Consider the following 24,337-nt stretch of genomic DNA (forward strand, 5'->3'; position numbering starts at 1 on the left):
CTGGGCCAATTGTGCGCCGCCCCATATGAAGAAGAGACCTGATTGGACCAAGCAACACAAGCAATGGACATTAGACTGGTGGAAATTTGTCCTTTGGTCTGGAGTCCAAATTTGAGATTTTTGGTTCCAACCGCTGTGTCTTTGTGAGACGCGGTGTGGGTGAACGGATTATCTCAGCATGTGTATTTCCCACCGTAAAGCATGGAGGAGGTGGTGTTATGGTGTGGGGGTGCATTGCTGGTGACACTGTCTGTGATCTATTTAGAATTCAAGGCACACTTAACCAGCATGGCTACCACAGCATTCTCACGCGATACGCCATCCCATCTGGTTTGGGCTTAGTGGGACTATCATTTGTTTTTCAACAGGACAATGACCCAACACACCTCCAGGCGGTGTAAGGGCTATTTTCCCAAGAAGGAGAGTGATGGAGTGCTGCATCAGATGACCTGGCCTCCACAATCCCCTAACCTCAACCCAATTGAGATGGTTTGGGATGAGTCGGACGGCAGAGTGAAGGAAAAGCAGCCAACGAGTGCTCAGCATGTGGGAACTCCTTCAAGACTGTTGGAAAAGCATTCTAGGTGAAGCTGGTTGAGAGAATGCCAAGAGCATGCAAAGCTGTCATCAAGGCAAAGGGTGGCTATTTGAAGAATCTCAAATATAAAATATGATTTGATTTGTTTAACCCTTTTTGGTTACTACATGATTCCATATGTGTTATTTCATAGTTTTGATGTCGTCACTATTATTCTACAATGTAGAAAATAGTAAGAATAAAGAAAAACCCTTGAATGAGTAGGTGTGTCCAAACTTTTGACTGCTACTGTACATGCAGCTTAGTGCAACATATTAATGCTGTCATCATGCCTTTACATTAGAGGAGTGGACAGGCACAAAAGAAAGAGAGAAGACCCCTCATCATTGTAAAGAACATCATTGTACAACATGTCACATGAGCTTTCTAAGCTGGCCTGGTTCTTAACTCTTGCTGACGTTGTCCTCTCTGAAGTCCCAGAGCACGGTAACTTGGACCAACTGGAGCATGATGGGTAGCTCTGCACGACTGACTTGTTTGTCTTAAATCAGGGAGGCAACAGAGGGAAGTACCATGGGATGGAACACAGAGATTGTAGCACACTGGAAGGTTCTAGAACTGGAACATGGTGATCAGCTGGATCCATAAGCCCAGTGAATCCAGCCTCCTCCTCTCCTCCACCGCAACATGGACAGGAGCAGAGAGGGCAGGCAGACAGAACAAAACACAATCTACAAGTCAGCTGTGTATATCTAGGGAGCGCCACCATTTTAAACACTGTAACAAGGAAAGCAAAACATCAACATCCACTAGAGGACATCTTTGGTGGATCTCAGGAAATGCCTCTATCCTGAGGGATTCTAGACAGGAAGCTAAAACCCCAGTTATGTGCTTTCACTCTCTCCCTGTCTATACATAACTAGCCTGTCTGTCTGGTTTGTTTTTAGTTTTGACTATGGCTTCTTTTGCAAAAGTATTTTCACGTTAATGTGTTGTGCTTGACATTTGGTTATGGCAGGTGATGGTAGAGACCATGACATCACTATGTGTGTGGTATGTCACAGGAGGTCTGCAAATCCCCATCTTACACCTGGAGATGATCTTTACAGGCCTGTCTGATTTACAGCTCCTGGAGGAAGAGAGGAGAGCTGCTAAGGAGCTATAGCCAAACATTATCCTAGAGGTGATGATAAGAGACAAGATAATGTAATAGAGGACAGGGGAGAGATCTGCATCCATCATCATTGCCCCCACAAATGCAATAAGCTTCCAGGCTGGGCGGGGAGTGTCAGGGCTGTCATGGCCTGGGCCAGGCTGAGGGGAGAGGGCAGCTGGGGAACCAGCAGTCACTGACAACGACTGTCTGAGGGTTGTCACACAGGAGACTCTAAATATCTGTTGAATGTCCCCACTGGGATCACAACACCTGCTCCATGAATCTGACGCAGGTATTTGCCAGAGAAAGCAGAAGACAGACATTTTTCCAAACTCAAGATCCCCAAAGCATGAGGTCAGACTGGGAACACTGGGCCCAACCAGGCCCCTATCATCCGTTCCAGAGAAGAAAATCCCTTTTCCAGAGCTTTCCATTTGACTGGGTGTTGCTGCAGACAAGCAGGGAGCAGCCCCCAAAGCCATGCCTGCTGCTTCAGTTTATAGAGCCAGACCAGACCAGGGCTGAGCCCTGACAGTGGAATATCTCTAAGATCTAGTGGTAACTAACCTATCAATTAGGACTTAAGCGCTTGGCTGACACCCCTCTCTCAAGAGGAATTATACATATGTTTTATTATTACATGCTGTTATGCATTAACAAAACCGAGTTGGCCACTTAAAGATGTGGTTCAGGTTAAAAGTCTTGCAGAAGAGACCAGCTGTGTAGAGGTCTCTCTTGCTTTTCAACCTGCAGCTCTCTGGATGTCCTCCCTTTAGTCTGTCAACACTGCACCAAACTGCAGCTAGCATAGGCAGACTGGGAGGCACACACACACACACACACACACACACACACACACACAGATATCCAGAGCACCGAGAGCCAGGTAGTAAAAGGGATCAAAGCATCAATTTATCAATCAAGCCTGGTCTTTTCCTGTTAGCTCTCCGGGCACTGCAGGACAAATGGGTAACAGAACTTATTCTGTTGCCAATATATAAAGAACTTCATGTACACTTATGGTTTACAAGGAGTCATGATTTACAAATATAACATATTTGACTGAATATCATGGTATTTCGATTCAATTGATACATAATAGTCTACAGCACATGGTATATTTGATAAATGAAACTAAACATCCATATTATATTTACTCAAAGCAATTGTTCTTGTATCAAAAACATTGTGCAATACAATGGACTAAAAATAACCCTTACTATAAATATAGGCCATTTCAAAGTTCATTGCATTTTTTCTCACCACTTCTGGGCCAAAAATACTATTTTAAGCACTTGTCAGAGAGACATTTCCCATCTTATCAAATAAATATACTCTGCCTTATCTCCCTGGCTCTGGTTCCAGTGTGTTCTAACATTATAGTCAGAGCGTATGTATGACACTACCACCACACTGTTGTCAGTTAAGTAGTGGGACAAAGCATTGTTGTTGTCATACTAAATGAGAGGGTCCACACAACACAGTCATTGGGCATTGTCTGATGTAAGACAGTGGTCACTAGGTAGAGAATACATTTGTTCTACTTGAGAATCGGAATACTAATAGAGGCGCTCTGTCCAACAAAGTGACTAGAAACACTGAGCATGACAACACGTCCAGTGGAGAATCAGGTGTGCCGTTTGAACTCTGCTCACATAATTTACAGCTTTCCTAGCTCTGGGTGAGGGAAACACCAGCCATAAAACGTTATAAAACAGCCATTGAGGTCAAAGGTAATTTCAGCTACTAATCTGCAGTTTTCTGGGTAAACTAAGACTCTATGGTTTCTGCTTGGACACTACCTGGAATCCTATCCGTGTATGTGTGCGTGCGTGTGTGGCAGCCTGGAGCTGTGAGAGTATCTGTAAGGCATGCAGCAGCTTGAATCCAGGGCCTACTTGGAAAACACTCAAGCATTAACAACGCCATCTTCCCTTAGCCTCTCACAGCCACTCAGAAGGGAACCCAGGGGAGGGCTGGTTTTCTTGATGTCTCAAAAGGTTGACTTCAATCAAAAACTAATTTCTAGCCTTCCAATGTCAGTGTGCTGTAACTTGTAGCCCTTTGAAAAGGAAAAATCTGTAACAGACTTACTGCGAAAGACAAACATGAAAACAGAATACCCACTTTTACCCAAAACATACAGTACCAGTCAAAAGTTTGGACACACCTACTCATTCAAGGGTTTTTCTTTATTTTTACAATTTTTTTACGTTGTAGAATAATAGTGAAGACATCAAAACTATGAAATAACACATATGTAATCATGTAGTAAACAAAAAAGTGTTAAACAAATCAAAATATATTTTAGATTTTAGATTCTTCAAATAGCCACCCTTTGCCTTGATGGCAGCTTTGCACACTCTTGGCACTCCCTCAACCAGCTTCACCTGGAATGCTTTTCCAACAGTCTTGAAGGAGTTCCCACATATGCTGAACACTTGTTGGCTGCGTTTCCTTCACTCTGCCGTCCGACTCATCCCAAACCATCTCAATTGGGTTGAGGTCGGGGGATTGTGGAGGCCAGGTCATCTGATGCAACACTCCATCACTCTCCTTCTTGGTAAAATAGCCCTTACACAGCCTGGAGGTGTGTTGGGTCATTGTCCTGTTGAAAAACGAATAATAGTCCCACTAAGCCCAAACCAGATGGGATGGCGTATCGATGCAGAATGCTGTGGTAGCCATGCTGGTTAAGTGTGCCTTGAATTCTAAATAAATCACAGACAGTGTCACCAACAAAGCACCCCCATACCATAACACCTCCTCCTCCATGATTTATGGTGGGAACTACACATGCGGAAATAATCCGTTCATCCACATCGCGTCTCAGAAAGACACAGCGGTTGTAACCAAAAATATCAAATTTTGACTACAGACCAAAGGAGAAATTTCCACCGGTCTAATGTCCATTGCTCGTGTTTCTTGGCCCAAACAGGTATCTTCTTCTTATTGGTGTCCTTTAGTAGTGATTTCTTTGCCGCAATTCCACCATGAAGGCCTGATATTTGATTTGATTCACACAGTCCCCTCTGAGCAGTTGATGTTGAGATGTGTCTGTGACTTGAACTCTGTGAAGCATTTATTTGGGCTGCAATTTTTGAGGCTTGTAACTCTAATTAACTTATCCTCTGCAGCAGAGGTACCTCTGGGTCTTTTATTCCTGTCGCGGTCCTCATGAGAGCCAGTTACATCATAGCGCTTGATGGATTTTGCGACTGCACTTGAAGAAACTTTCAAAGTTCTTGAAATGTTCCGTACTGACTGACCTTCATGTCTTAGAGGAATGATGGACTGTCATTTCTCTTTGCTTATTTGAGCTGTTCTTGCCATAAGATGGACTTGGTATTTTACCAAATAGGGCTATCTTCTGTATACCCCCACTACCTTGTCACAACACATCTGATTGGCTCAAAGGCATTAAGAAGGAAAGAAATTCCACAAATTAACTTTTAAGAAGGCACACCTGTTTAATTGAAATGCATTCCAGGTGACTACCTCATGAAGCTGGTTGAGAGAATGCCAAGAGAGTGCAAAACTGTCATCAAGGCAAAGGGTGGCTATTTGAAGAATCTCAAATATAAAATATATTTTGATTTGTTTAACATGTTTTTGGTTACTACCCCCCCTTACCCCATCCCAAAGAAATAAAATAAAATAAAACATATTGTAAAGTGGTTATCCCACTGGCTATAAGGTGAATGCACCAATTTGTAAGTCGCTCTGGATAAGAGCGTCTGCTAAATGACGTAAATGTAAATGTAAATGTTATTTCATAGTTTTGATGTCTTCACTATTATTCTACAATGTAGAAAAATAGTAAAAATAAAGAAAAACCCTGGAATGAGTAGGTGTGTCCAAACGTTTGACTGGTACTGTATATAAATAAACCCAGACTGATTATATAATTCTGTGTAATTCTTCCAATTTTCTCTGATGATGGAGCTGACATTTCCGAGCGGGCCTCTTGGGACCTGACGACATGAGACTGGTGTGCGAGTCTCCAAAACAAACCCATTCCTTCTCTCCATTCTTTACCCCCGAGCCCCTGTCAACACAGAGAAGGGCCCACAGAGCCATAAACCTCCAGCCCAGGGGTCCCATATATCGCTGGACCTGAACCACACAGTGTAATTACTCTATTTTTAACATGTGAATCTCTCGCTGGAGAGAAAGGGTGGGTCACAGAGCCTGCAAGCCCAGTCACAAATCACCATGCAGGACATCCTACACGGCTGATCAGCCCACCAGGCGCCTGGGACAGAGAGACCTCATATCAATCATGTCTATCAGAGGGGTTGGGTTAAATGCGGAAGACACATTTCAGTTGAATACATTCAGTTGTACAAATGACTAGGTATCCCCCTTTCCCTTCACTTTATCCAGTGACGAAAAAGACATCACGGTCACATGTGCACAAAACACACTACAGATTAATACGCTTTTCACGCTACTGAGCGAAACAGAACCGAGCTGTACTGGACTGGCCTGGTTAGGCATCTACCATAGTTGCTGGAACTATGCTGGCAAGGACAATGTGAAAATAACATCTAATAGCCCTATACCCTATATTGTAAATCTGGCACTGACACAGAAATGCCATCTTAACACCAACATCAGTTCAAAGAGAAAGTTGAGCTCAATGCCCAAGCTTGTACACTATATTCAGCTAATTATCAGAACATCAGAGATAAGAAATAAAAGGGTTGTTAACTAAGAGGTCAGAGATGGATGATCACTGACCTGGGGCTCACCTGGACACAGGCTAGAGCACAGAAGGAAGGAGGGAGGGAAGGATGGATGGAGAGAGTAACCACTGCAAGTTCAAAGCATCGCAGAGACGGTGGGTAGGCTCGATCCTAGGCCCCACACTCTTCTCAATTTACATCAACAACATAGCTCAAGCAGTAGGAAGCTCTCTCATCCATTTATATGCAGATGATACAGTCTTATACTCAGCTGGCCCCTCCCCGGATTATGTGTTAAACACTTTCTTAGTGTCCAACAAGCTTTCTCTGCCCTTAACCTTATTCTGAACACCTCCAAAACAAAGGTACAGTGGGGGAAAAAAGTATTTAGTCAGCCACCAATTGTGCAAGTTCTCCCACTTAAAAAGATGAGAGAGGCCTGTAATTTTCATCATAGGTACACGTCAACTATGACAGACAAAATGAGAAAAGAAAATCCAGAAAATCACATTGTAGGATTTTTTATGAATTTATTTGCAAATTATGGTGGAAAATAAGTATTTGGTCAATAACAAAAGTTGCTCAATACTTTGTTATATACCCTTTGTTGGCAATGACACAGGTCAAACATTTTATGTAAGTCTTCACAAGGTTTTCACACACTGTTGCTGGTATTTTGGCACATTCCTCCATGCAGATCTCCTCTAGAGCAGTGATGTTTTGGGGCTGTCGCTGGGAAACACAGACTTTCAACTCCCTCCAAAGCTTTTCTATGGGGTTGAGATCTGGAGACTGGCTAGGCCACTCCAGGACCTTGAAATGCTTCTTACGAAGCCACTCCTTCGTTGCCCGGGCGGTGTGTTTGGGATCATTGTCATGCTGAAAGACCCAGCCACGTTTCATCTTCAATGCCCTTGCTGATGGAAGGAGGTTTTCACTCAAATTCTCACGATACATGGCCCCATTCATTCTTTCCTTTACACGGATCAGTCGTCCTGGTCCCTTTGCAGAAAAACAGCCCCAAAGCATGATGTTTCCACCCCCATGCTTCACAGTAGGTATGGTGTTCTTTGGATGCAACTCAGCATTCTTTGTCCTCCAAACACGACGAGTTGAGTTTTTACCGAAAAGTTATATTTTGGTTTCATCTGACCATATGACATTCTCCCAATCCTCTTCTGGATCATCCAAATGCACTCTAGCAAACTTCAGACGGGCCTGGACATGTACTGGCTTAAGCAGGGGGACACGTCTGGCACTGCAGGATTTGAGTCCCTGGCGGCGTAGTGTGTTACTGATGGTAGGCTTTGTTACTTTGGTCCCAGCTCTCTGCAGGTCATTCACTAGGTCCCCCAGTGTGGTTCTGGGATTTTTGCTCACCGTTCTTGTGATCATTTTGACCCCACGGGGTGAGATCTTGCGTGGAGCCCCAGATCGAGGGAGATTATCAGTGGTCTTGTATGTCTTCCATTTCCTAATAATTGCTCCCACAGTTGATTTCTTCAAACCAAGTTGCTTACCTATTGCAGATTCAGTCTTCCCAGCCTGGTGCAGGTCTTTTGTTTCTGGTGTCCTTTGACAGCTCTTTGGTCTTGGCCATAGTGGAGTTTAGAGTGTGACTGTTTGAGGTTGTGGACAGGTGTCTTTTATACTGATAACAAGTTCAAACAGGTGCCATTAATACAGGTAACGAGTGGAGGACAGAGGAGCTTCTTAAAGAAGAAGTTACAGGTCTGTGAGAGCCAGAAATCTTGCTTGTTTGTAGGTGACCAAATACTTATTTTCCACCATAATTTGCAAATAAATTCATAAAAAATCCTACAATGTGATTTTCTTTTCTCATTTTGTCTGTCATAGTTGACGTGTACCTATGATGAAAATTACAGGCCTCTCTCATCTTTTTAAGTGGGAGAACTTGCACAATTGGTGGCTGACTAAATACTTTTTTCCCCCACTGTAAATGTGGTTTGGTAAGAAGAATGCCCCTCTCCCCACCGCTGTGATTACTACCGTTGAGGGTTTAGAGCTTGAGGTAGTCACCTCATACAAGTACTTGGGAGTATGGCTAGATGGTACACTGTCCTTCTCTCAGCAAATATCAAAGCTGCAGGCTAAGGTTAAATCTAGACTTGGTTTCCTCTATCGTAATCATTCCTCTTTCACCCCAGCTGCCAAACTAACCCTAATTCAGATGACCATCCTACCCATGCTAGATTACGGAGACGTAATTTATAGATCGGCAGGTAAGGGTGCATTCGAGCGGCTAGATGTTCTTTACCATTCGGCCATCAGATTTGCCACCAATGCTCCTTATAGGACACATCACTGCACTCTATACTCCTCTGTAAACTGGTAATCTCTGTATACCCATCGCAAGACCCCCTGGTTGATGCATATTTATAAAAACCCTCTTAGGCCTCACTCCCCCCTATCTGAGATACAGCGCCTTGCAAAAGTATTCATCCCCCTAAGAGTTTTCCCTATTTTGTTGCATTACAACCTGTTATTTAAATTGATTTTTATTTGGATTTCATGTAATGGACATACACAAAATAGTCCAAATTGGTGAAGTGAAATTAAAAAATAACTTGTTTAAAAAAATTCTAAAAAATGAATAAACTGAAAAGTGGTGCGTGCATATGTATTCACCCACTTTGCTATGAAGCCCCTAAATAAGATCTGGTGCAACCAATTACCTTCAGAAGTAACATAATTAGTTAAATAAAGTCCACCTGTGTGCAATCTAAGTGTCACATGATCTGTCACATGATCTCAGTATATATATACACACACACCTGTTCTGAAAGGCCCCAGAGTCTGCAACACTACTAAGCAAGGGGCACCACCAAGCAAGCGGCACCATGAAGACCAAGGAGCTCTCCAAACAGATCAGGGACAAAGTTGTGGAGAAGTACAGATCAGGGTTGGGTTATAAAAAAATATCAGAAACTTTGAACATCCCACGGAGCACCATTAAATCCATTATAAGAAAATGGAAAGAATATGGCACCACAACAAACCTGCCAAGAGAGGGCCGCCCACCAAAACTCACGGACCAGGCAAGGAGGGCATTAATCAGAGAGGCAACAAGGAGACCAAAGATAACCCTGAAGGAGCTGCAAAGCTCCACAGCGGAGATTGGAGTATCTGTCCATAGGACCACTTTAAGCCGTACACTCCACAGAGCTCTGCTTTACGGAAGAGTGGCCAGAAAAAAGCCATTGCTTAAAGAAATAAATAAGCAAACATGTTTGGTGTTCGCCAAAAGGCATGTGGGAGACTCCCCAATCATATGGAAGAAGGTACTCTGGTCAGATGAGACTAAAATTTAGCTTTTTGGCCATCAAGGAAAACGCTATGTCTGGCGCAAACCCAACACCTCTCATCACCCCGAGAACACCATCCGATGTTTTTCATCAGCAGGGACTGGGAAACTGGTCAGAATTGAAGGAATGATGGATAGCGCTAAATACAGGGAAATTCTTGAGGGAAACCTGTTTCAGTCTTCCAGAGATTTGAGACTGGAACGAGGTTCACCTTCCATCAGGACAATGACCTTAAGCATACTGCTAAAGCAACACTTGAGTGGTTTAAGGGGAAACATTTAAATGTATTGGAATGGCCTAGTCAACGGTGGCTAGATGTGCCAAGCTTATAGAGACATACCCCAAGAGACTTGCAGCTGTAATTGCTGCAAAAGGTGGCTCTACAAAGTATTGACTTTGAATAGTTATGCATGCTCAAGTTATTTTGTCTTATTTCTTGTTTGTTTCACCCCAAAATATTTTGCATCTTCAAAGTGGTAGGCATGTTGTGTAAATCAAATGATACAAACTCAATTTTAATTCCAGGTTGTAAGGCAACAAAATAGGAAAAATGCCAAGGGGGGTTAATACTTTCGTAAGCCACTGTACCTACTGCAGCCCTCATCCTCCACATACAACACCCGTTCTGCCAGTCACATTCTGTTTAAGGTCCCCAAAGCACACAAATCCCTGGGTCGCTCCTCTATTCAGTTCGCTGCAGCTAGCGACTGGAACGAGCTGCAAAAAACACTCAAACTGGACCGTTTTATCTCCATCTCTTCATTCAAAGACTCAATCATGGACACTCTTACTGACAGTTGTGGCTGCTTTGCGTGATGTATTGTTGTCTCTACCTTCTTGCCCTTTGTGCTGTTGTCTGTGCCCAATAATGTTTGTACCATGTTTTGTTCTGCTACCATGTTGTGCTGCTGCCATGTTGTGTTGCTACCATGTTGGTGTCATGTTGTGTTGCTACCAGGCTGTGTTGTCATGTGTTGCTGCCATGCTATGTTGTTGCCTTCGGTCTCTCTTTATGTAGTGTTGTGGTGTCTCTTGTCGTGATGTGTGTTATGTCCTATATTTGTATTTATGTTTAAAAAAATAATAATCCAGCCCCCGTCCCCGCAGGAGGCCTTTTGCCTTTTGGTAGATCGTCATTCTAAAAAAGAATTTGTTCTTGCCTAGTTAAATAAAGTTTAAATAAACAAATAGTTTAAAAATGGCTGCTTGACACCAGGGATCTGTCAGACTGTAAATCTCATGTGAGTGAGCAGGTGCGCCCTGCCTCCTGTGCAGGTGTGACAAAGCAACCCCTGGCAAGAGGGAGGGGATCACAGCACTGACAGTACTCCTGTCTAAAACACCAGTGGGTTGGCCCGTCCTACAGGCTCACAGCTGAGAGCATAATGACTAATAATCATCATACACCGCTAGCTAGTAATCAGCTTAATTGAAAAACTGGGTCACTGTTTTTTAAATGTAATATCATGGGTTATTATATACCCATTTCCCAGCCGCGTGGAAGGTTCAAATGAAAAGTTGCATGTGCAGTTCGTCATCATAAACATCTTTGTTTACCCTAGCAGTGCAACTTCAATTGCAGCTTATGCAAGTTAAAATGTAATCAGATGGTTATCATTTACAACATCGCAGATGCCATCAGAGGATTGATTACCTAGCAAACTAGCAAGCCAGCGAGGCAAGGTAAAATATGAAAAATGTAGTTAGATAAAGCCAGAAGAATAACATACTTGTTGAACATAGCTATAGCCATCAGCCTTGCGCGTTTTCATGGTCATCACTCACTCACCTAAAGCTGCAATATGTAACTTTTTGGGCGACCTGACCAAATTCACATAGAAATGTGTGTTATAAATCTATCATTCTCATTGAAAGCAAGTCTAAGAAGCGGTAGATCTGTTCTATGTCCACTATTTCTATGCTTCCCTTTCTTAAGTTTAGTTTTTGCGTCTTTTACTTTCGGTTTTGTACACCGGCTTCAAACAGCTCAAAATACAATATTTTTGGTTATGGAAAATATATTTCACAGCGGTTTAGATGGTACAATGATTCTCTACACTATACTTGCTTGTTTTGTCACATAAACTGAAATTAAGCAAACTATTAGAATTTTTGCTTCCAGGAAATGGCGGAGCGATTTCTGCATACTGCATCTTTAAGTTTGTCAAGGTCCTGACTTTAGCGTTAGCTATCCTGCTACAGAGCTTTTTGGTGCCGGGATGCGCACATCACTCGAAAGTGACACTTGCTTGTAAACAAAAAAATTGCTCTATGATGACCCTTGGCGAAAAAAAACATGTCTGTTTCCCAATTTTCTTAAACAGCTTCCTTTTTTCTTTCCTTTGGGGCCGCTGATCATGAAAGACTACATAGCAATAACGAGTTTAGCCTTCCCCCCTGCTGCTTTCATAAATCTTTCAGATCAGCACAAACACTCAGGTCACAAATGAAGAGTCACAAGGACTCCATGTTCATTTATGAGTATTGGGGGACATGTTTTCAAAGGAATCTTGACCCTAGCAATTGTTGCTGCTCTGTGATCATGGCCTTGTTTTCTGCATTTCACACTAGACAGATGTAGTTAAGCTCTCAGAACCTGCCTGCAGCAGTTTGTGTCTTCTCTGTCTGTTTGACACCAAACTGATGGTTTTGTGTGTGTTCAAAGAGCTGAGTCCAACTGAAAAGTTGTTTTCCTGGTTCCTGTGGAGGGGGACAAATGAGCAATATACCAGCAGGCAGGCAGCTGGCAGTGGACTGAATGGAAGAGTATTCATGAGATTAGTGCCGTTAGGGAGACCACCATATGACCTTCTGGCTGTTAAGTTCATTAAGCACAGCAGTGTGTGTGTGTGTGTGTGTGTGTGTGTGTGAGAGGTTATTGCAAATGTGTTTTTGTAGCAACCCCACCCCGCACTCCACAGTGCCTGTTGTAAATATAGGCCAATCCCAGTTCTACCGTTAAATTCTTGTCAATGGCTTTTTTGACCAGCTTCCTAAGTAGCAATAGGTTACAAATTCTCTGTTCAAACTGCTACCCTGTTGCTGGAGTCTTTTTAAAACCAAACCCTTGGATGATGTGGGCCATCTTTTATTGGGAGAGAAAAAAATGCAACTGAAGAAAAAATAAACATTTGGCGCCATTAATCCTTCTCTCTAGCAGCATTACCCAAATCTCATCAGGCCTCCATATAAACAAGTCAACTGGAGCAATAAGCCCCAGACATCCTTTTGTTTCCTTTGGAGATGATTCTTCCATGGAAAAAAGTGACACTTAAAACATCAAGCGTCTTTGTAGAGCTCAGGGGGGGCTGGGAGCTCTGCGACCCTTGTTGGTGGTCACATCCGAGATGGGGGGGGCAGCGGGAGCCATGGGGGACAGGCACCGGTAAAGGCCTAACTCAGCCCCATACATACTGCACTGGGGTCTGGTGCGAGACATAGCATTCCATTCTTTGTTATTATGCGACTATAAAATGGCCATTATCAGCATAAATATACCAAATGTATCTACACTGAACAAAAACTGAGTTACAGTTTATAGAAGGAAATCAATGAATTGAAATAGATTCATTAGGTCCTAATTTATGGATTTCACTGAGAATACAGATATGCATCTGTCGGTGACAAATACCTTAAAAAAAAGGTATCACTGTGGAATGTTGTCCCACTCCTCTTCAATGTCTGTGCGAAGTTGCTGGATATTGGTGGGAACTGGAACACGCTGTCGTACACGTCGATCCAGAGCATCCCAAACATGCTCAATGGGTGACATGTCTGGTGAGTATGCAGGCCATGGAAGAACTTGGACATTTTCAGCTTCCAGGAATAGTGTACAGATCCTTGCGACATTGGGCTGTGCATTATCATGTAGAAACATGAGGTGATGGCGGTGGATGAATGGCATGACAATGGGCCTCAGGATCTCGTCACGGTATCTCTGTGCATTCAAATTGCCATTGATAAAATGAAATTGTGTTCGTTGTCCGTAGCTTATGCCTGCCCATCCCATAACCCCACTGCTACCATGCAGCATTCTGTTCACAACGTTGATATCAGCAAACGGCTCGCCCACACAACGCCATTACACGCAGTCTGCCACCTGTCCGGTACAGTTGAAAACTGGATTCATCCGTGAAGAGCACACTTCTTCAGCGTGCCAGTGGCCATCGAAAGTTAGCATTTTCCCACTGAAGTCGGTTACGACGCCAAACAGCAGTCAGGTCAAGACCTTGGTGAGGACGACGAGCACGCAGATGAGCTTCCCTGAGACGGTTTCTGACAGTTTGTGCCGAAATTCTTATGTTGTGCAAACCCACAGTTTCATCAGCTGTCCGGGTGACTTGTCTCAGACCATCCCGCAGGTGAAGAAGCCGGATGTGGAGGTCCTGGACTGGCGTGGTTACACATGGTCTGCAGTTGTGAGGCTGGTTGGTCGTACTGCCAAATTTTATAAAACGACGTTGGAGGCAGCTTATGGTAGAGAAATGAACATTCAGTTATCTGGCAAAAGTTCTGGTGGACATTCCTGCAGTCAGCAAACCAATTGCACGCTCCCTCAAACCCTGAGACATCTGTGGCATTGTACTAACTGTAAGTCGCTCTGGATAAGAGCGTCTGCTAAATGACTTAAAATGTCAAATGTAAATTGTGTTGTGTGACAAAACTGCACATTTTAGAGTGACCTTTTGTTGTCCCCAGCACAAGGTGCACCTGTGTAATGATAATTATGTTTAATCATCTTCTTGATATGCCACACCTGTCAGGTGGATGGATTATCTTGGAGAAATGCTCACTAACAGGGATGTAAACAAATTTGTGGACAAAACTTTAGAGAAATTTGTGCGTATGGAACATTTCTGGGATCTTTTATTTCAGCTCATGAAACATGGGACCAGCACTTTACATGTTGCATTTATATTTTTGTTCAGTAGATATTGTATATTCCTTAGGGTATATTTTCCTTCAATGTCAGTCCACATTTGTCCTACTGGCTCATGGGTTTACGTTTTTATAGGAAAGTTCTTACACAATTCCTCCTCTGCTGTGGTTTGATCAACATTTTGTAAACCTCCAATCTTCTTCCCATCCTGGAAAATACATACACCTGTCATTTGGGGAATATGGTCAGTGAAGCACAAAGATGTGGGAAGTGTGAAGAGGAAAAATTATTAAAAGCTACAGATGTGCATATTCCCGCCGCTTACTATTCCATTTATAGTCCTTTATTAGTCCAGACTGAATTCAGATCATTTTCAAGCTGAGGACATTAAAGAACGTCATGAGGGAACATTACGTTAGTCCTGTTTACACTATCAGATTCCTGCCTATGGTAAAAGTTTGCCATCTCAGAGATTTACGAGGATAAAGTCACACACAGTCCCTGCCCAGACAATACCTCCCATCTGATATTTCTGAGGGGGATTGATGATTCATGGCATTCATTAAAATATATCAAATAAGCCTCAGCAGGTCAACAAATCATCACACCCCTACCCGCCTCTGCCAAAATGAGCAATCTTTAACAAATCACAATGTTATTTTAAGATGCCCTTTTTGCTTTTTCATGTACACAGACTGTGTTTGTATCTGAACACCAGTCCTTAGGAAAGTGGCCTATAAGGATAACAACCCTGAGGATTATTTCTTGCCACAAAAGGAGAACTTGAGCCCCATCTGGTATCTGGCCAGCTAATCAAACTGACCTCAGCTAGCCCAGATGTTAAGTGTTTTACCACAACAGCAGCATAGAACAGCACAGCTCAGCACTAGGCAAGGCAGGGATTCTGTCTTTTTCAGCAGTACCAGGTGTCACTTGGGGATTATTACCAGTGACTTAGACACTGATATGACTGATGTAATATTGTGTTCCTCAAATACATGCTGGAAATAGAGCAGTTATACCTTCCTCATTCCAAGGTGTAATGGTCCTCAACAACCCTATTATGAGTGTGGATTGTGGAAGTGTTGGTGGGGCATGGCGTTTGCAACGCCAGGGTTGTGGGTTCGATTCCCACGGGGGGCCAGTATGAAAAATAAAATAAAAAGATAATGTAAGTCGCTCTGGATATGAGTGTCTGCTAAATGACAAAAAAATAATAATAAAAATTTTTTTTGTAGAAGTGTGTACAGTAGTTGGTTTTATAGTTGTGTGTGTTTATTAAAAAAAAATATTTTACCTTTATTTAACTAGGCAAGTCAGTTAAGAACAAATTCTTATTTACAATGATGGCCTACACCGGCCAACGCTGGGCCAATTGTGCGGGAGATACGGAGTGTAAGAGTGTCTGATCAGGCCCAGGTGACTAATACATCTCCAATGATCACACACAGACAGGTGTTATGAGGCATGAGACACTAATGTTACGGCAGTTTCCTTAAAGGCCCAATGCAGCGATTTTTATATCAATATCAAATATTTTCTGGGAAACAATGAAGTACCTTCATGTAATATGTAAATTTCCATAAAAAATAGGCAAAAATAGATTTTTAGCAAAACTTTTTTTCAAGCAAGACTTTTGCTAGGACTGTCGGAGTGGTTTGAGTGGGGAGGGGAAAACTGAAAACTATTGGCAAAGATGTTTGGAACTCTTTCTTATTGGTCTATTAACCAATTTACGGCATGGTGATGTCACCATGAAAAGCCTAAACTCTCGCCCATGCAAACCTGCTGATTAGAAGGTTCTGTGTAGATTATATTTTCAACCAGCAACTATCACCCTCCGCTGCAACTTGCCCATGCCTCCACCACTTCTCCTTCACACAAATTCAGACAGCTGATGTTCTGAAAGAGCTGCACAATCTGGACCCCTACAAATCAGCTGGGCTAGACAATCTGGACCCTTTCTTTCTAAAACTAGCCGCCGAAATTGTCGCAACCCCTATTACTAGCCTGTTCAACCTCTCTTTTGTAATGTCTGAGATCCCCAGAGATTGGAAAGCTGCCGCGGTCATCCCCCTCTTCAAAGGGGGTGACACTCTAGATCCAAACTGTTACAGACTGTTATATCCATCCTGCCCTGCCTTTCGAACGTTTTTGAAAGCCAAGTTAACAAACAGATCACCGACCATTTCGAATCCCACCGTACCTTCTCCGCTATACAATCCCGTTTCCGAGCTGGTCATGGGTGCACTTCAGCCACACTCAAGGTCCTAAACGATATTATAACCGCGATCGATAATAGACAGTACTGTGCAGCAGTCTTCATCGACCTGGCTTTCGACTCTGTCAACCACCGCATTCTTATTGGCAGACTAAATAGCCTTGGTTTCTCAAATGACTGCCTCGCCTGGTTCACCAACTACTTCTCAGATAGAGTTCAATGTGTCAAATCGGAGGGCCTGTTGTCTGGACCTATGGCAGTCTCTATGGGGGTGCCACAGGGTTCAATTCTTGGGCCGACTCTTTTCTCAGTGTATATCAATGATGTCGCTCTTGCTGCTGGTGACTCTCAGATCCACCTCTACGCAGACGACACCATTTTGTATACATCTGGCCCTTCATTGGACACTGTGTTAACAAACCTCCAAACGAGCTTCAATGCCATACAACACTCCTTCAGTAGCCTCCAATTGCTCTTAAACACTAGTAAAACTAAATGCATGCTCTTCAATCGAACGCTGCTGGCACCCGCCCACCCAACTAGAATCACTACTCTCGACGGGTCTGACCTAGAGTATGTGGACAACTACAAATACCTAGGTGTCTGGTTAGACTGTAAACTCTCCTTCCAGACTCACATTAAGAATCTCCAATCCAAAGTTAAATCTAGAATCGGCTTCCTATTTCGCAACAAAGCCTCCTTCACTCATGCTGCCAAACATGCCCTCGTAAACCTGACTATCCTACCGATCCTTGATTTCGGCGATGACATTTACAAAATAGCCTCCAACACTCTATTCAGCAAATTGGATGTAGTCTATCACAGTGCCATCCGTTTTGTCTCCAAAGCCCCATACACTACCCACCACTGTGACCTGTACGCTCTTGTTGGCTGGTCCTCATTACATGTTCGTCGTCAAACCCACTGGCTCCAGGCCATCTATAAATCACTGCTAGGCAAATCCCCGCCTTATCTTAGCTCATTGGTCACCATAGCAACACCCACCCGTAGTATGCGCTCCAGCAGGTATATCTCACTGGTCATCCCCAAAGCCAACACCTCCTTTGGCCGCCATTCCTTCCAGTTCTCTACTGCCAATGACTGGAATGAATTGCAAAAATCACTGAAGCTGGAGACTCTTATCTCCCTCACTAACTTTAAGCATCAGTTGTCAGAGCACCTTACCGATCACTGCACCTGTACACAGCCCATCTGAAATTAGCCCACCCAACTACCTCATCCCTATATTGTTATTTATTTTGCTCATTTGCACCCCAGTATCTCTATTTGCACATCTATCATTCCAGTGTTAATACTAATTGTTATTATTTTGCACTATAGCCTATTTATTGCCTTACCTCCATAACTTGCTACATTTGCACACACTGTATATATATTTTCTGTTCTATTTTTGACTTTATGTTTTGTTTTACCCCATATGTAACTCTGTGTTGTTGTTTTTATCGCACTGGTTTGCTTTATCTTGGCCAGGTCGCAGTTGTAAATTAGAACTTGTTCTCAACTGGCTTACCTGGTTAAATAAAGGTGAAATTAAAAAATTTAAAAAATCAGGAAATAACACACTTGGCGTCATCAGCTGTTGTACAATATCATATAAAACACAGGAAAACTGAATTTTGACTACACTGTGCCTTTAAGGAAACACCATCAGGCCCCGTCTCTGGGTGTCCTGTCCATCAGCATTTCTGTCTGTAAGCTTTGATGACTAAGCCTGTTGAGCAACAGTGTCTGTCATGTCACCTCCACCACAAGTGGGATTTTTAAAAAGGTACTGTCTGATAGTGTTCAGCAAGGCAATACCAATCTGGCTACAATACTTCTAAATGGGTATCTAGACTCTAGAACCAGTAGCTCAATCTGCTACAAAGACATGCATCCTAAGGGGTCAAGGGGTGCACAGAGGAATGTGTGTGCTCATCAAAACAGTTCAAAATTCCCAAGCACTGCTCAGTGCTCACCAAACCACTATGTTAGTCTATAGAAAATGAGAATAATTGGGATGCCATTGAGATGTAGGCTAGAATCTACCATCCAACATACATCAAGCATAGGCCTACATTGCTGTCTGAAAATGTTGAGACTCATCTTAATCTAAATAGGTAAATTGTATCCCATTCACGTTAATCTTTTAGAAAACAATGTTTGAAAAAAACATACACTACCAGTCAAAAGTGTAAACACCAACTCATTCAAGGGTTTTTCTATATTTTTACATTGTAGAATAATAGTTGACATAAAAACTATTAAATAACACATATGGAATCATGTAGTAACCAAAAAAGTGTTAAACAAATATATTTGAGAGTCTTCAAATAGCCACCCTTTGCCTTGATGACAGCTTTGCACACTCTTAGCATTCTCTCAACCAGCTTCATGAGGTAGTCACCTGGAATGCATTTCAATTAACAGGTATTCCTTCTTAAAAGTTAATTTGTGGAATTTCTTTCCTTCTTTATGCGTTTGAGCCAATCAGTTGTGTTGTGACAAGGTAGGGGGGGGGGGGGTATACAGAAGATAACCCTATTTGGTAAAATACCAAGTCCATATTATGGCAAGAATAGCTCAAATAAGCAAAGAGAAATGACAGTCCATCATTACTTTAAGACATGAAGGTCAGTCAATACTGAACATTTCAAGAACTTTTAAAGTTTCTTCAAGTGCAGTCGCAAAAACCATCAAGCGCTATGATGTAACTGGCTCTCATGAGGACTGCCACAGGAATGGAAGACCCAGAATTACCTCTGCTGCAGAGGATAAGTTCATTAGAGTTACCAGCCTCAGAAATTGCAGCCCAAATAAATGCTTCACAGAGTTCAAGTAACAGACACATCTAAACATCAACTGTTCAGAAGGGACTGTGTGAATCAGGCTTTCATGGTCAAATTACTGCAAAGAACCACTACTAAAGGACACCAATAAGAAGAAGAGACCTGCTTGGGCCAAGAAACACGAGCAATGGACATTAGACCGGTGGAAATATGTCCTTTGGTCAGGAGTCCAAATTGGAGATTTTTGGTTCCAACTGCCGTATCACTATGAGACGCGTGTGGGTAAACAGATGATCTCCAATGTGTATTTCCCACCGTAAAGCATGGAGGTGGTGTTATGGTGTGGGGGTGCTTTGCTGGTGACACGGTCTGTGATTTATTTAGATTTCAAGGCACACTTAACCAGCATGGCTACCACAGCATTCTGCAGCGATACGCCATCCCATCTGGTTTGGGCTTAGTGGGACTATCATTTGTTTTCAACAGGACAATGACCCAACACACCTCCAGGCTGTGTAAGGGCTATTTTACCAAGAAGGAGAGTGATGGAGTGCTGCATCAGATGACCTGGCCTCCACAATTCCCCGAACCAGAACCCAATTGAGATGGTTTGGGATGAGTCGGACGCCAGAGTGAAGGAAAAGCAGCCAACAAGTGCTCAGCATATGTGGGAACTCCTTCAAGACTGTTGGAAAAGCATTCCAAGTGTAGCTGGTTGAGAGAATGCCAAGAGTGTGCAAAGCTGTCATCAAGGCAAAGGGTGGCTCCCGAGTGGCAGAGTGGTCTAAGGCACTGCATCGCAGTGCCAGCTGTGCCACTAGAGATCCTGGTTCGAATCCAGGCTCTGTCGTAGCCGGCCGCAACCGGGAGACCCATGGGGCGGCGCGCAATTGGCCCAGCGTCGTCCAGGGTAGGGGAGGGAATGGCTGGCAGGGATGTAGCTCAGTTGATAGAGCATGGCGTTTGCAACGCCAGGGTTGTGGGTTCGATTCCCACAGGGGGTATGAAAAAAAATATATATAATAATAATGTGACTAACTGTAAGTCGCTCTGGATAAGAGTGTCTGCTAAATGACGTAAATGTTTTTGAAGAATCTCAAATATAAAATATTATTTGATTTGTTTAACACTTTTTTGGTTACTACATGATTACATGTGTTATTTCATAGTTTTAATGTCTTCACTATTATTCTACAATGTAAAAAATTGTATAAAAATAAAGAAAAACCCTTGAATGAGTAGGTGTGTCCAAACTTTTGACTGGTACTGTATATAACAATAAAAACGCAGCATTGAGTGTCAGAGACTTATTTCTGTAATTCTATATTGTCTGGGATTCTGGAGCTTTCTGGACATACTTGTTAAAGGCCTTCTTTTCACACCAGGTTTTAGTTCGTAGGTTAAGCTACTGCACGTCGCCTCGGGGCCACAAGGGCACAACCCATTGCAAAGTAGGCAAGGATACGACCAAGATCCGAACATGTGCAATAAATACATCTTCATGCAAACTGAAGACATTATGCCATGTGTCTACCCTCCAAGAGCTTGATGCCGACGTACCTTTTCTAAAGTGAGCTAGAGCACTCTTTATATGTTTAATACATTTAAAATGCCTAACATTAGGATTCCTCATTTTTTGTAAATCAAGCAAGAGGTCACTGGGGAGGTCACTGGGGTGATTGTACGTTTGCCAATAGAACGGAGGGTAGAGGCGGTTTATTTGCTCGCCAACGTAGTCTCATCAGGTGCCGGCTCGTTTGCCTCTCTTGTGACGTCGTTTCCTCTTTAGAGTCTTGGGTATTAGGGCCTGGTCCAGAATAAGCAGAACGTCCAGAGCTGCTGACTCGTTGAAGTAGAAATGGTCATCCAAATCGAGGTTAGTGATCGCTGTTCTGACGTCCAGAAGCTGGTTTTGGTAATAGGAAATGATGGCGGAGACATTATGTACAAAAAAGGTTAAGCTCAGTGTAAAAAAACAACAACACAAAATAGAGTAAAACGGCTGCTATCCACTGCAGCGTCATCTTATACTAGCTAGCCTGTAACGTCACTTCCTGGAGTAGCTCAAACTGCGCATGTTATGTTTCAAGTTTAAATTGTCACGTGCATAGTGAAATGTCTTTCTTGCTTGCTCTTTCCCAACAATGCTGTAATCAAAATCAGTAGTACTATAAAAAAAATATCAAATAAGTCAAGAAGAACAAAAAAAAGAAATAAGAAGAACATGAGAAAGTAAATAACCTATATACAGGGTCAATGCCAATACCATATTTACAATGTGCCGGGATACTGGAGTGGTAGGGTTAGATATGCATGGTCAGAGCAAAAATGTTAAATAAAAGAGGGTCAATGCAGATAGTCCGTGTAGCCATTTTGTTAGCTATTTAGAAGTCTTATGGCTTGGGGATAGAAGCTGTTCAGGAGCCTGTTGGTATCAGACTTGTAGCTCCGGTACCGCTTGCCATGCATTAGCAGAGAGAACATTCTATGGCTTGGGTGGCTGGAGTCCATGAGATGCCATCTTAACCGACTTCATTTGGCTTCAATGCGCTATTGAGTCTTCACATAGGAATGAATGGTGTCACGTGATCCATGGCTTTGTCCATTCATATATACCAGAGGTATTCAACTCTTACCCTACGAGGTCCGGATCCTGCTGGTTCTGTTCTACCTGATAATTAAATTGCACCCACCTGGTGTCCCAGGTCTAAATCAGTCCCTGATTAGAGTGGAACAATGAAAAAACGCAGTGGAACTGGCTTCGAGGTCCAGAGTTGAGTTTGAGCGATAAATACAGTCATTGGTGCACACTCCATAGGTAAGGCAGTACAGTCCAATATGAATGTTCAATACGTATAATAGGCTGACTGGTTAGCCAATGTGGCTCACTTCACAGTGGTGTCAAAGTCCTGCAAAAAGAGCTACAACGCTAATACTTGTGTACACTCTTCAGAGTTGTTCTGTGGGTGTCACCGAGTAGGCTGATACCTATGGAGTGTGCATCAATTAAATGGGGTAAGGCTGTACAGTGCATAGACTGTGCCTTCAGAAATTATTCATACCCCTTGACTTACTCCACATTTTGTTGTGTTATAGCCTGAATTCAAAATGGATTAAATTGACATTTTCTCTCACCCATCTACACAAAATACCCAATTTTTGCTAATTTATTGCAAATTAAACACAGAATCTCTTTTACATAAGTATTCACACCCCTGAGTCAATATATGTTAGAATCACCTTTGGCAGCGATTACAGCGGAGTCTTTCTGGGTAAGTCTCTAAGACCTTTGTAGACCTGGATTGTACAGTATTTGCACATTATTCTTTAAAAAATGATTCACGCTGTTTCAAGTTGGTTGTTGATCATTGCTAGGCAGCCATTTTCAAGTATTACCATTGATTTTCAAGCTGATTTAAGTCAAAACTGTAACTAGGCCACTCAGGAACATTCAATATCATCTTGGTAAGCAATTCCAGTGTATACTTGGCCTTGTGTTTTAGGTTCTTGTCCTGCTGAAAGGTGAATTTGTTCTCAGTGTCTGTTGGAAAGCATACTGAACCAGGTTTTCCTCTAGGATTTTGCCTGTGTTTAACTTATTTTTATCCTAAAAAACTCCCTATTCCTTGCCGATGACATGCATACCCATAACATGATGCAGCCACCACCATGCTTGAAAATATGAAGAGTGCTACACAGTGATATACTGTGTTGGATTTGCCCCAAACATAACGCTTTGTATTCAGGACAAAGTTACATTCTTTGCAGTTTTACTTTAGTGCCTTATTGCAAACAGGATGCATGTTTTGGAATATTTTTATTCTGTACAGGCTTCCTTCTTTTTACTTTGTCATTTAGGTTAGTATTGTGGAGTAACCACAATGTTGTTGATCCATCCTCAGTTCTCCTATCACAGCCATTAAACTCTGTTTTAAAGTCACCATTGGCCACATGGTGACATCCCTGAGTGGTTTCCTTCCTCTGGGAAGGACTCTTGTATCTTCGTAGTGACTGGTTGTATTGATAACTTCACCTTGCTCAAAGCGATATTCAATGTCCGTTTTTTTTTAACCAATAGGTGCCCTTCTTTGTGAGGCATTGGAAAACCTCCCTGTTCTTTGTGGATTAATCTGTGTTTAAAACTCACTGCTTAACTGGGGGGTATCTGTTGGGTACAGAGATGAGGTAGTTATTCAAAAATAATGTTAAACACTATTATTGCACACAGAGTGTGTCCATGCAACTTGTGACTTTTTAATTAACTAATAAAAATATATAAAAACATAATACCACTTTCACATTATGGGGTATTGTGTGTAGGCCAGTGGCACAAAATCTAAATGTAATCCATTTTAAATTTAGGCTGTAACACAACACAATGTGGAAAAAGTAAATGGGTGTGAATACTTTCTGTAGACACTGTAATTATGCCCCCAATGCAAATATGTAGTCTAATACATCCACAGTGTGATTTCAATGTTCTGTTTATTGTCAAATTAATTATTTATTGTATTTCATTTTAAATTATGTAACATTCCAACTTTTTGTATCATTCTAGTAGAAATATTTGTATCCGTTTGCGTCACTTAATGCATAACTTTTATTTTGAAGGCAAATCGCAGATTCCACTATTGTGACTAATCGTTGTGGCTCCCTTTTCATAGGTACTGGGGAGAACCTGAGACTACCAGCCCTTCCATGCCCAATTATTCTCAGGTGTGTAAAAAGCATTAATATTAG

General features: G+C 42.4%; 1 protein-coding gene across 5 annotated transcripts in view; it reads right to left on the reverse strand.

The window, feature by feature from the left end:
* LOC121584877 (smoothelin-like) overlaps positions 1–24,337 on the reverse strand; it is a 100,198-nt gene that overhangs the window by 75,296 nt on the left and 565 nt on the right. The window lies entirely within an intron of this gene.

This window comes from Coregonus clupeaformis, chromosome 16 (genome assembly GCF_020615455.1).
Source record: "Coregonus clupeaformis isolate EN_2021a chromosome 16, ASM2061545v1, whole genome shotgun sequence".
NCBI lineage: Eukaryota > Metazoa > Chordata > Actinopteri > Salmoniformes > Salmonidae > Coregonus > Coregonus clupeaformis.